Below are 9,725 nucleotides of genomic sequence, written 5' to 3' on the forward strand. Positions count from 1 at the left end.
AAAGAGGAAAGCAGAAAGTGAGAGTGGCAATCATTCGAGCCACAAGAAAGGCAATTATGGGCAGTATATAGCCTTTTCGGGAGGATCTAGGTTTTCTGAGGGGATCTCGAGCTTGGGGAAGAGGTGGAGGTCGGAGTGCCTGGTCGGTACCTCTTGAGAGGGTTTAGTTTTCGGTACTTGTCGTTAGGAGCACCTAGACCAAAACACAATTTAAAACTTCACAAACAACTCTACAATTAGTAAAGAGGCAAGTAAAGGTCGGATCCCAAGGGACGGGAATTGAGATGAGATTTTCAATTGCAACTAGCGGTGTCTAAGGGTGTCACAATTTGGGGTTTGAAGTAGAAGATCACTAAACTAAATAGCAATAAAAGTAAACAAACAAGATGATTAAAAAGGGATGTAAACAATTGATAAAAGGCACTAGGGTGTCATGGGGTCATAGGGGATTCATGGGAATTGATCATACAAACATATTCTCAAATTATAAGCAAGCAATTATTATTGTGATGGATCGAGTTGGTTTATATCTTACAATCCTAGGAAAGTTTGGGTCCCGGAGCCGAATCGATTAGATTGTACAACACCTACAAGTTGACTTAATCTTCCCTACTCAACTATATGCATGGTCTAATGAGACTCGAGTTGGTTTATGTCTTACAAGTCTCATTGAAAAGATAGGTGATGGGTAAAAAATGCAAGGATTCATAGGCTCGCATTTCATCAAACATAACATGTGCATAAGTTGAGATCACAACAAGCAAGCAAATAAACTATGAAAACATATTAATTTAAGCATGAATCATCCCCCATGTTGGTTTCCCCTAATTACCCATTAACCCTAGCTAAGGAAACTACTCACTCATTATCATGTTGAACATGCTAGCAAGGTTGTCAATCATACCAACAAAGTAAAACATGATGAATAAATGAAGATAATTAACAATAATTAAAAAGGGATTAAGAGAATTACACCTATTAATGATTCCGATAATAAAACAAAGAATAGTTGAAGTACTTGATGATTGATTAGAAGGTTGTCAATCTCCCAATAATAACCCAAATAATCTTCAATTACCCAAAATGAGAGATGAACAAAAGAGAGATTAAGGAACTGAGATTTGTATGAAAACTTGATTAAATGTTGATTACAAGATTAAAAAGAGATTTGATTGGTATAAACTACACTAGAGATTGCTAAGAAGAACATGATAATCTAATTAGCCAAATGGGGTATTTATAGTGGGGATTAGGTACATAAATTAGAGTTTACTAAGGGCTTAAATGACGATTAAGTCCTTGAGGAATCGCCGGTCTCGAGAGAGACTCCGGTCTCCTTTTCGCCGGTCTTTGAAAAATATGCGCATCCTTCATAAAACATGTAGAAGACGAAATAGTTGTCACACAATCCGAGCGTCCAGAGCACGGGACGGGCGGATTGTCTTCTTGTTGGACGAGCGGATTCGTGGGGTGGACGGGCGGATTGTGGTGGTTCTGGACGAGCGTCGAGCTGAGGAAGACGCTCGGATTGCTTGTGCTAGACGGGCGGATTGTGGGCAATCCGCTCGGATTGTCTGTCAGCTTCTTCCTTTCTTCTTTTCTTCCTTTCTCTTCATAAAATCCTTGAGGATTTCCTCGGGGATGCAAGGATCTTTTCTCATCATTGCCCATCTACTATAGTATGTACAAAGGCCTTCTAGTCTTGTCTTCTCTTTGATGCTTGGTCATTAAATTCAATCAATTTAGCTCCATCGTGCCATGAAAATACAAGGTTTGCACTCCTTTCCTACCAAGGGATCAAAACCTCAAAGAATATGCAAAACAAAGGACTAAAGACAATAAATGACCCAAATATGCACTAAAAAGCATGGGAACAAGGCTAATTCGGGGACTAAATATGCTCAAATTATGGTCACATCAAATATCCCCAAACCGAACCTTTGCTCGTCCCGTGTAAAGAGGCGACAAAGACTAGGACCTTTATTTAAACTAACCTAATAGCATAGCCGATATGAGACAATTAGCGGGTCTCACTCCGCCCCTTCAACTCACAACAAGACAACCATGAGGTAGGATGCCTTCTTGCAAGGCAAGGTGGGTCTTGCCAAAATGGCGACACATCCAAGCATTGAAACACATAAAATCAAGTAATGGATGCATCTACAAAAGAATAGCCACTTTCCTCATCTAAGTGGCGGAAATTATCTACAAGGGAAGCAATTCAAGGGTACACACTCCTTCATAGATGCAATTTCTTCAAACTACTAAGCCTAGAAGGATACCAATAAATCACCTCCAAATTGTGTCAAGCTAGGGTACCTTTGTCCTCAATCGTTAAATGCTTTTGTCAAGAATAGACTCCCTATGGTGTTAGAAACACTGGAGGATCGCGGAATTCCCCCTCTTGCCTAGACAAGAAGAAGGGTCGTCCCCTCTCTACCATGCACCAAAATGGATACAATGGATAAAGGGATCGATAGAATTTGAGTTTCATTTGGGAGTTTGCTTTGTTGTTGTTTTTCCCCCTAATTTCTTGTGGCATATAACATTTGAGAACACTTTCTTTTGCCATTTCTTTTGATTTTTGGCATTTCAACACTTGACAACTTTCAACTTTTCTTTGCATTTCTTTTTGAACATTTTCAAAGTCACCCCATATGTAGTGAGGGTGCCTTATATTTGAAGCTTTAGGAGTCTATTTTTGCTCCTCTTTTCATTTGATGCAATTTGCAAACTTTCTTTCACTTTTCATTTCATTGAACTCAAATCAATTTCTTTTTGTGCCCATTCCCTTTGATGACAAAAATGTGGTAGAACATGGATGATGGATGCATGGTTTCAAGGGTCACCTTGGAATAAACGGTTGCCAAGGAGTTATCACACCACAAGGTACTCTTAACTAGGCCTTAATCCATGGGTCAAAGGATACTAGCGCGACACATCCTAGGGTGTTTTACAAGTATTCTAACAAGCAAAGTCTTAAGAATAAAAAGCATCTACTAGGGCCTATATACACTTGTCAAGCTTTCCAAGTAGACGGTTTCACAAAATTTTCTAACATGCAAACTACATGCCATGATGCAACTAACATTTATACATCCTAATGCATATGATTCTACCAACTAATATGCCAAATAATCCAAATGCAAGTCCTAAATTCACATTGTTTATACCGCATCAATCAAAATAAAGCCACATAGTCATTAACATAAAGAGGAAAAAGGAGATTGGAAAGATCATACCATGCGGTCTTCAATATCCTCATGTCTCGGATGTGGCGTAGTCGACCAATGTGAACAAGGATAGAACAAACACAATATATACAACAATATATACAAGTCTACACTACAAAGGAAATGAACTTGTTTTTGGATTTTCAAATTTTTCAAATTTTTTTGATTTTTCGAAATTTTTGATTTTTTTTTTGGATTTTTGAATAAAAGTTAAGTTAGAATTTCCCATCCCCACACTAATATGGGCATTGTCCTCAATGGCCAATATGATAGGAAATTATGCAAGTATGATGCATGATTTCTATACTAAATGCAAGCTATACTAAGCTACACTACATGATGCATGAGGTTTTGTTTATGACAGAGAGCGTAATTTAGATTACCTCCCGTTGCGTATGCATGTACTTCCCCAAACCGAAATAGACATTATTTCTAATGTCTCAAATTTTGGGGTAGTTCATGCACACAAGATGCAATGCATGAAACTAATTTTCAATTTGGATTTTTCAAACGGGAACAATAAAAGAACACCTCAATGGAGCCGAGGTGTTAGTCCTCATGTTGCTAGGACTCTCCAACCAACGACAAAGTCAAATATTGTACTAGTTAACAAAACATAAAATTCTTTCATGAAAATTGAAAATAAAGAGAGGAGATGAGGAAACTCACTTAAGCTTGAGATGGGTGCCTCATGCCAGCTCCATCTAGCTATGAAGAGATCTTGTAGAGATCGCCATCATCTCCCTCTATGTCACTATCCCATATTTCCTTGGCTGCATCATTTGTATTAGGGTCCATGAACTCATCCTCTTCGCTACCAAGCTCCACCGTGTCCCCACCGCAAGATTTGTCGCTCCCTTCATCTTGTCGCCCATTTTCCCCTTCATTTGCTCTCTCCGAATTGGGGAAGAGTATATCCATTTGTGCCCAAGAGGGAAAGGCTCCCTCCTCACTAATCTTCCCCCTTTGAATCATATCATGGTATTGAGGGTAAAGTGCATAATAATTGTCCACGGTAGCTTCATATTGTCGGAAGTGCAAATCTTGAAGAATTCCCATTACAAAATTCATCACGGGGGAGGATAAAGGGGTTAGGGTTGTTGTACGGTTGATATGGGAAAGGGTAGGGAGGTACTTTGATTTACTCATCTTGTGGTTGTTGCTCTTGTTGTTGTTGGGGATTTGGTGGTGGTCGTGCTTGCCTTGCTTGGGTTGGGTTTGCGGGGATGAGGTAGGATGGGATCGGTGATAAAGGTCCCCTTCTTGGTGAGATTCTTGGTAGTCCGGTCATTGGTAAGTAGATTGGATCACTCCCTTTTGTTATCCACTTGATCTTTTTATCAACCCCCTCAAGGGTTATCCAATGACGATGCACAAGAAGAAGGTCTTCATTTATCCTTGTATTCCCGGAAAGAGGAGTGTACTCATTATTCTCATTAAATTTTGGATTGAAATGCTTTGCAATCTTTGTAATGAGCCCTCCATTAACAATGTGTTTCATCCCATCATCATCACTGTTTCTAAACTTTGCCCACTTTTCTAGTAGCACAAGAGGCGGATTAAAGTGGTACCCACCCCTTCCTTGGATATCGAGATAAGACTCCATGAACACAATATCGAGTTCGTTCACTATTGCCGGGTTTCGGCGAGCAAGGAGGGTGCCGGAAAGGAACCGGTAAGTAAGTCTCAAAATAGGATTTTGAATGTGGAAAGCTAGACACTCCTTGATTTACATGAAATCTCGGCCGGTCATGGCCCTCCATAGGGGTGCAACACTATATCTCTTCGGTTTTGATGTCCGGGTAGGCGAGACATCGAGACCAAGCACATTAGAAAATTCTACTAGAGTCATCATTCTTGAAACACTCTCCAACCTAAATTCTATGCATATCTTTCTATTCAAGGTTGTGATTTTCAAGAAGCTTAAAAATTCAAGAACAAGGGACCGGTAAGTTTGCTCGTGCATGTGGAATAGGGTAGAGAGACCAAACAACTCAAAAAGGGCTTCCATTTGATGGTAAATCCCAAGCTTCCTTAAAGTTCTATGACATAAAAACTTAGTAGGGAGAATGATCTTACGAAGAAGCCGGTGAAAAACGAGCCTTTGCACATCATTGACGAATTCAACATTTGAGAAGTCATCAAGCCTTGTAAGATCCACAATTTCTTCATGCTCCCTCCTTAGAGTGTTGATGTGAGAGGTAGAAGAGCTTTCTCTTACTCTTGGTCTTCTTCTATCCCTAAAGGAAGATCCCTTTGGTCCCATTCTTTGATTGTTGAGTTGGAATTTTTGATTTGTTAAAGTATGAAGATGCTCTTTGTGGATTGAATGGTTCTTTTGAAACCCTAGAAATTGGGGCTTTTTGATTTTGTGGAATAAAAGAGTGTTTGAGATATGCTTTGGAGTCATAAGGAGGTGGGTTTTTATAATACAAGTGGAAGGAAGGGTGATGTGTCACAAATTGTATGGTGGGGAGAAATAAATTTGGGAAAATCGGGAGTGAAGACCGCAGGAAGACGAGCGGACTCGGGCTCGGGACGCTCGGATTCTGTCATTCTGGGACGATCGGATTTCAGGGAAGACGCTCGGATTCTCTTACAGCGAATTTTTGCAAAAATTTGACGGAGCCAAGACGAGGGATCGAGCACAAGACGAGCGTCTTTTCTGGAGCAAGACGAGCGTCTTTTCCCAAAGACGAGCGGATTCTGTTACAGGAACTTTTCTTAAAATGCACTGGCAAAAAGACGAGCGGATTCGTCTTCAGACGCTCGGATTCCAGCAGGACGAGCGGGTTCTAAAAAATATGGGCGTCTTTTTACAAACCGAGCGGATTCTCTCTTTAGACGCTCGGATTCCTTGCTGCGGATTCCTTTTGATTTCCTTGACTCCTATAAAAGCTTCCCCACAGTTGAAAACTAGTTCCTTCCTTCATCAAAAATCATTAATGACCCTCCCTCACTTACTCTCATGGAAAGAATTTATGTTTATGTTACAAGGAATGCAACAAAATTATAAATACAAGTTAGAGGGTTAGTATATTTACAAGTGGTGGTTTAGGGAGGACTCCACCAAACTCTCCCTTTGATGATTCCTTCAAGGATGAGGAGGCCCGAGGTAGGTGACCTCGACCTCTCGAATAAATGCTCCCTCATAATATGGCTTCAATCTTTGACCATTGACCTTGAATTTGCTTCCATCTTCCGCCTTGATTTCAAAATCCCCACATTTTCCAACCTCGGTGATCACATAGGGACCCATCCATCTAGAGTTCAACTTTTCCGGAAAGAGTCGATAGCGGGAATTGAATAGAAGGACTTTATCCCCTTTGTGCAAGGCTTTTTGCTTGATCCTTTGTCATGGAGCAATCTTGTCCTTTCCTTGTAGATCTTGGCATTCTCATAAGATTGTAGTCGGAATTCCTCCAACTCTTGAATTTGAATCATCCTCTTTTGACCACTTAATTTGAGATCAAGGTTAAGGGCTCGGATTGCCCAAAAAGCTTTGTACTCTAATTCGATTGGCAAGTGGCATGCTTTTCTGTAGACAAGCTTGTAAGGGGAGGCTCCTATGGGAGTCTTATTGGCCGTCCTATAAGCCCAAAGAGCGTCATCAAGCTTTGTGCTCCAATCCTTTCGGGTCTTGTTCACCACTTTCTCAAGAATTTGCTTGATCTCTCTATTCGAAACTTCAACTTGACCGCTTATTTGAGGATGATATCCCAAGCCGGTTTTATGTTGAACACCATACTTGGTCAAAAGAGATGCGAGTTTCTTTTCATGAAAATGCGTTCCTACATCATTTATGATTGCTCTAGGAACTCCGAATCTTGGGAAGATTATTTTTTTGAAGAGCTTGGTGACCGTCTTTGCATCATCGTTTGGGGTGGCAATTGCCTCCACCCACTTTGAGACGTAGTCTAAGACCACAAGGATATACTTATTCCCATTGGATGTCACAAACGGACCTTGGTAGTGGATCCCCAAAACGTCGAAGATCTCCACCTCTAGTATGCCCGTTTGTGGCATTTCATTCCTCTAAGAGATATTCCCCGTCCTTTGACAAGCATCACAATGAATGATGAATTCCCTCGTGTCTTGGAACATTGAAGGCCAATAGAAGCCCGATTGAAGAATTTTTGCAATGGTTCTCCTTGCTCCATGGTGCCCACCGTAGGGTGACGAGTGGCATCCTTCCAAGATTCTGTAGACACCTCATTTTTGCACCTCCCGCAAACCACCCGGTGATGATTGGGCCGCATGTTTGCTACGCGGAACGATTTGTGACAATTCGTAAGTTTATCGTCAAGTGATTGCTCAAACACTAATGTCTACCTCTTAGTTGTCATCTACGTGCCGATACGGTCGTTTTGACAGTAATTAGAGTACATTTGGAGTCTGGGTCAAAAACCGTCTTCATTTCCTAAAACCGTCAAATCACGAGTCAAAGCAATGTCCTTGTCTACCTAAGGTTAGGATGTCATAAAATGTTGAGATTATATCTCATTTTGAGTCCCATGTCACTTCTTTGGGCTAAACTTAAAGTTTACATTACAAAATGTGCATTTCATTTAGCTAAGATGACAACCCGACCTTTAGGCCCGTTTTTTGAGGTGATAACGACTTTTTTGGGTCAGGCCTATTTCACAGAAAGTTCTAGATCTCTTTCTTAACTTTCCAACGCTACCAAAATCACCTTAATCCGAGTCTTGTAGAGAAAGTTATGCCTAAAATACGACAAGCTGTCAAACGCGTTTTCTACGCGCAGAGAAACTTACCCGGGAAAGGACGCAGCAAGTGCTGCGCCTCTTCCAAGGGACGCAGCACCTGCTGCGCCTTTTCCCAGGGCTTTCTTTTTGTCCAAGTTTCCGTGTTTTAACCTAATTCGGTTGTTTCCGGATCTTTCTTTCCGTATCCTAGTCTTACCATAATTCCCTTCACGTGATTAGTATAAATAGGAGCCTTCGTTTCTCATATTTCTCACGCGAGTGTCCGCCCTTCTCTTCTCCCTTTGCATTCTAGACTTTGTTCTTACTTTTTGGCGTCTACGTGCTTGAACATTCGACCACGTAAGCTCGGATCCTTTTGAGTACCAGCCTCGTTTGCATGACCGACCAATTTGACCAACTCCACATCAATCAACTTAATTAATCTAATCGTTTTCCTCTTACGAGGGCACTTTCTTTGCATTCGCGTCGAGCATCACTAATCGATATCTTAGTCCATCTCGTTTCGTCAACATGTAAGTCTGAGGGTGTATAATATCTCTTTTATTTATTGTATTTTAATTATTATATCACAATTGTAATGTTTATGTCGAAAATATCATTAAAACCGATTTCTAAAACCACGTTCAAAACCTCTTTTTACGGATTTCCAGAAGACTGACCGTCGAGAAAGGACGCAGCAACTGCTGCGCCTCTTCGAAGGAGCGCAGTTCCTGCTGCGCCTCTTCGTGAGGCTGCCACAGTTCCTGCTTCCTTTCTTCTTCCTTCGTCCTCTGCAATTCGTCAAATTCTTGTTTTTTGTTTCGTTTGTTTGTTAATTCTTCATCATAATAACATATAATTCACATGTATATTATTTATTCATCATTAACATGTTTAATTCGCCATAAATCCGACTTAAATCCCTTATAACCAATATTTGCGGGTTTTCGTCATCAAACTTAAATTCGGGTTTTAGAGGTTCAATTTGTTCATATTGAGTTTCTGGAATTCGTCATTGATATATTTGCATCTGTTATTTATCGTCACCATCATATGTTCCTCATTAAGTCATCATGTTTAGTCTAATTAATTTGTTTAGTTAGTTTCATTTTTTAATCGATCAATCGTTCATGTATTTAATTCGTTTAATTCCGTCTCCTCCATGTTTTACTGTTTTATGACCCATTAATCACATGTAAATAAACCTGATAATCACTTTAATCCGAGTAAATAATTTAATCAATCATTAAATTCACCAATGAATATTAACAACACGCAATTCCGCTTCACGACCAGAATCAAAGTCGAGAACAGACGCAAAGAATCGCTGCGCCTATTCCAAAGACGCATTTCTCTCTTTGCGCTTTATTCGGTTGAATTTCGTCCACGAACTCCGTTGTTGCCTTGACCTAGTTTAATTAGCTTACGTATAATTAATTATTATTCGTATTATCGCCTTAATTCTTGTTCGTTAATTTATTCCTTTATTTCGTTTTCTCAAATTATCCGTTTTAAAGGTATTTTCGACATAAATCGCCTAATCCGTTGTAATTATTGTAATTTTCATTATTGTAATTTATATTTATTATATTTCTTGTATCATTTGTATGTACTCACATGTAATTGAACATTAAATCCCTAATTCGACCTAATTGTTTGCTAAATTAATTGTCTACCGACTTAGTATTAATTCTCACATGCTAGGATTAAACTTGGATGTTGCATTGCATGCATATAATCGACGATATATCAAGTACGAATAACTTCCCTAATCATTAGTAGAGGC

The sequence above is a fragment of the Silene latifolia genome, chromosome 8, assembly GCF_048544455.1.
Source record: "Silene latifolia isolate original U9 population chromosome 8, ASM4854445v1, whole genome shotgun sequence".
Classification (NCBI taxonomy): domain Eukaryota; kingdom Viridiplantae; phylum Streptophyta; class Magnoliopsida; order Caryophyllales; family Caryophyllaceae; genus Silene; species Silene latifolia.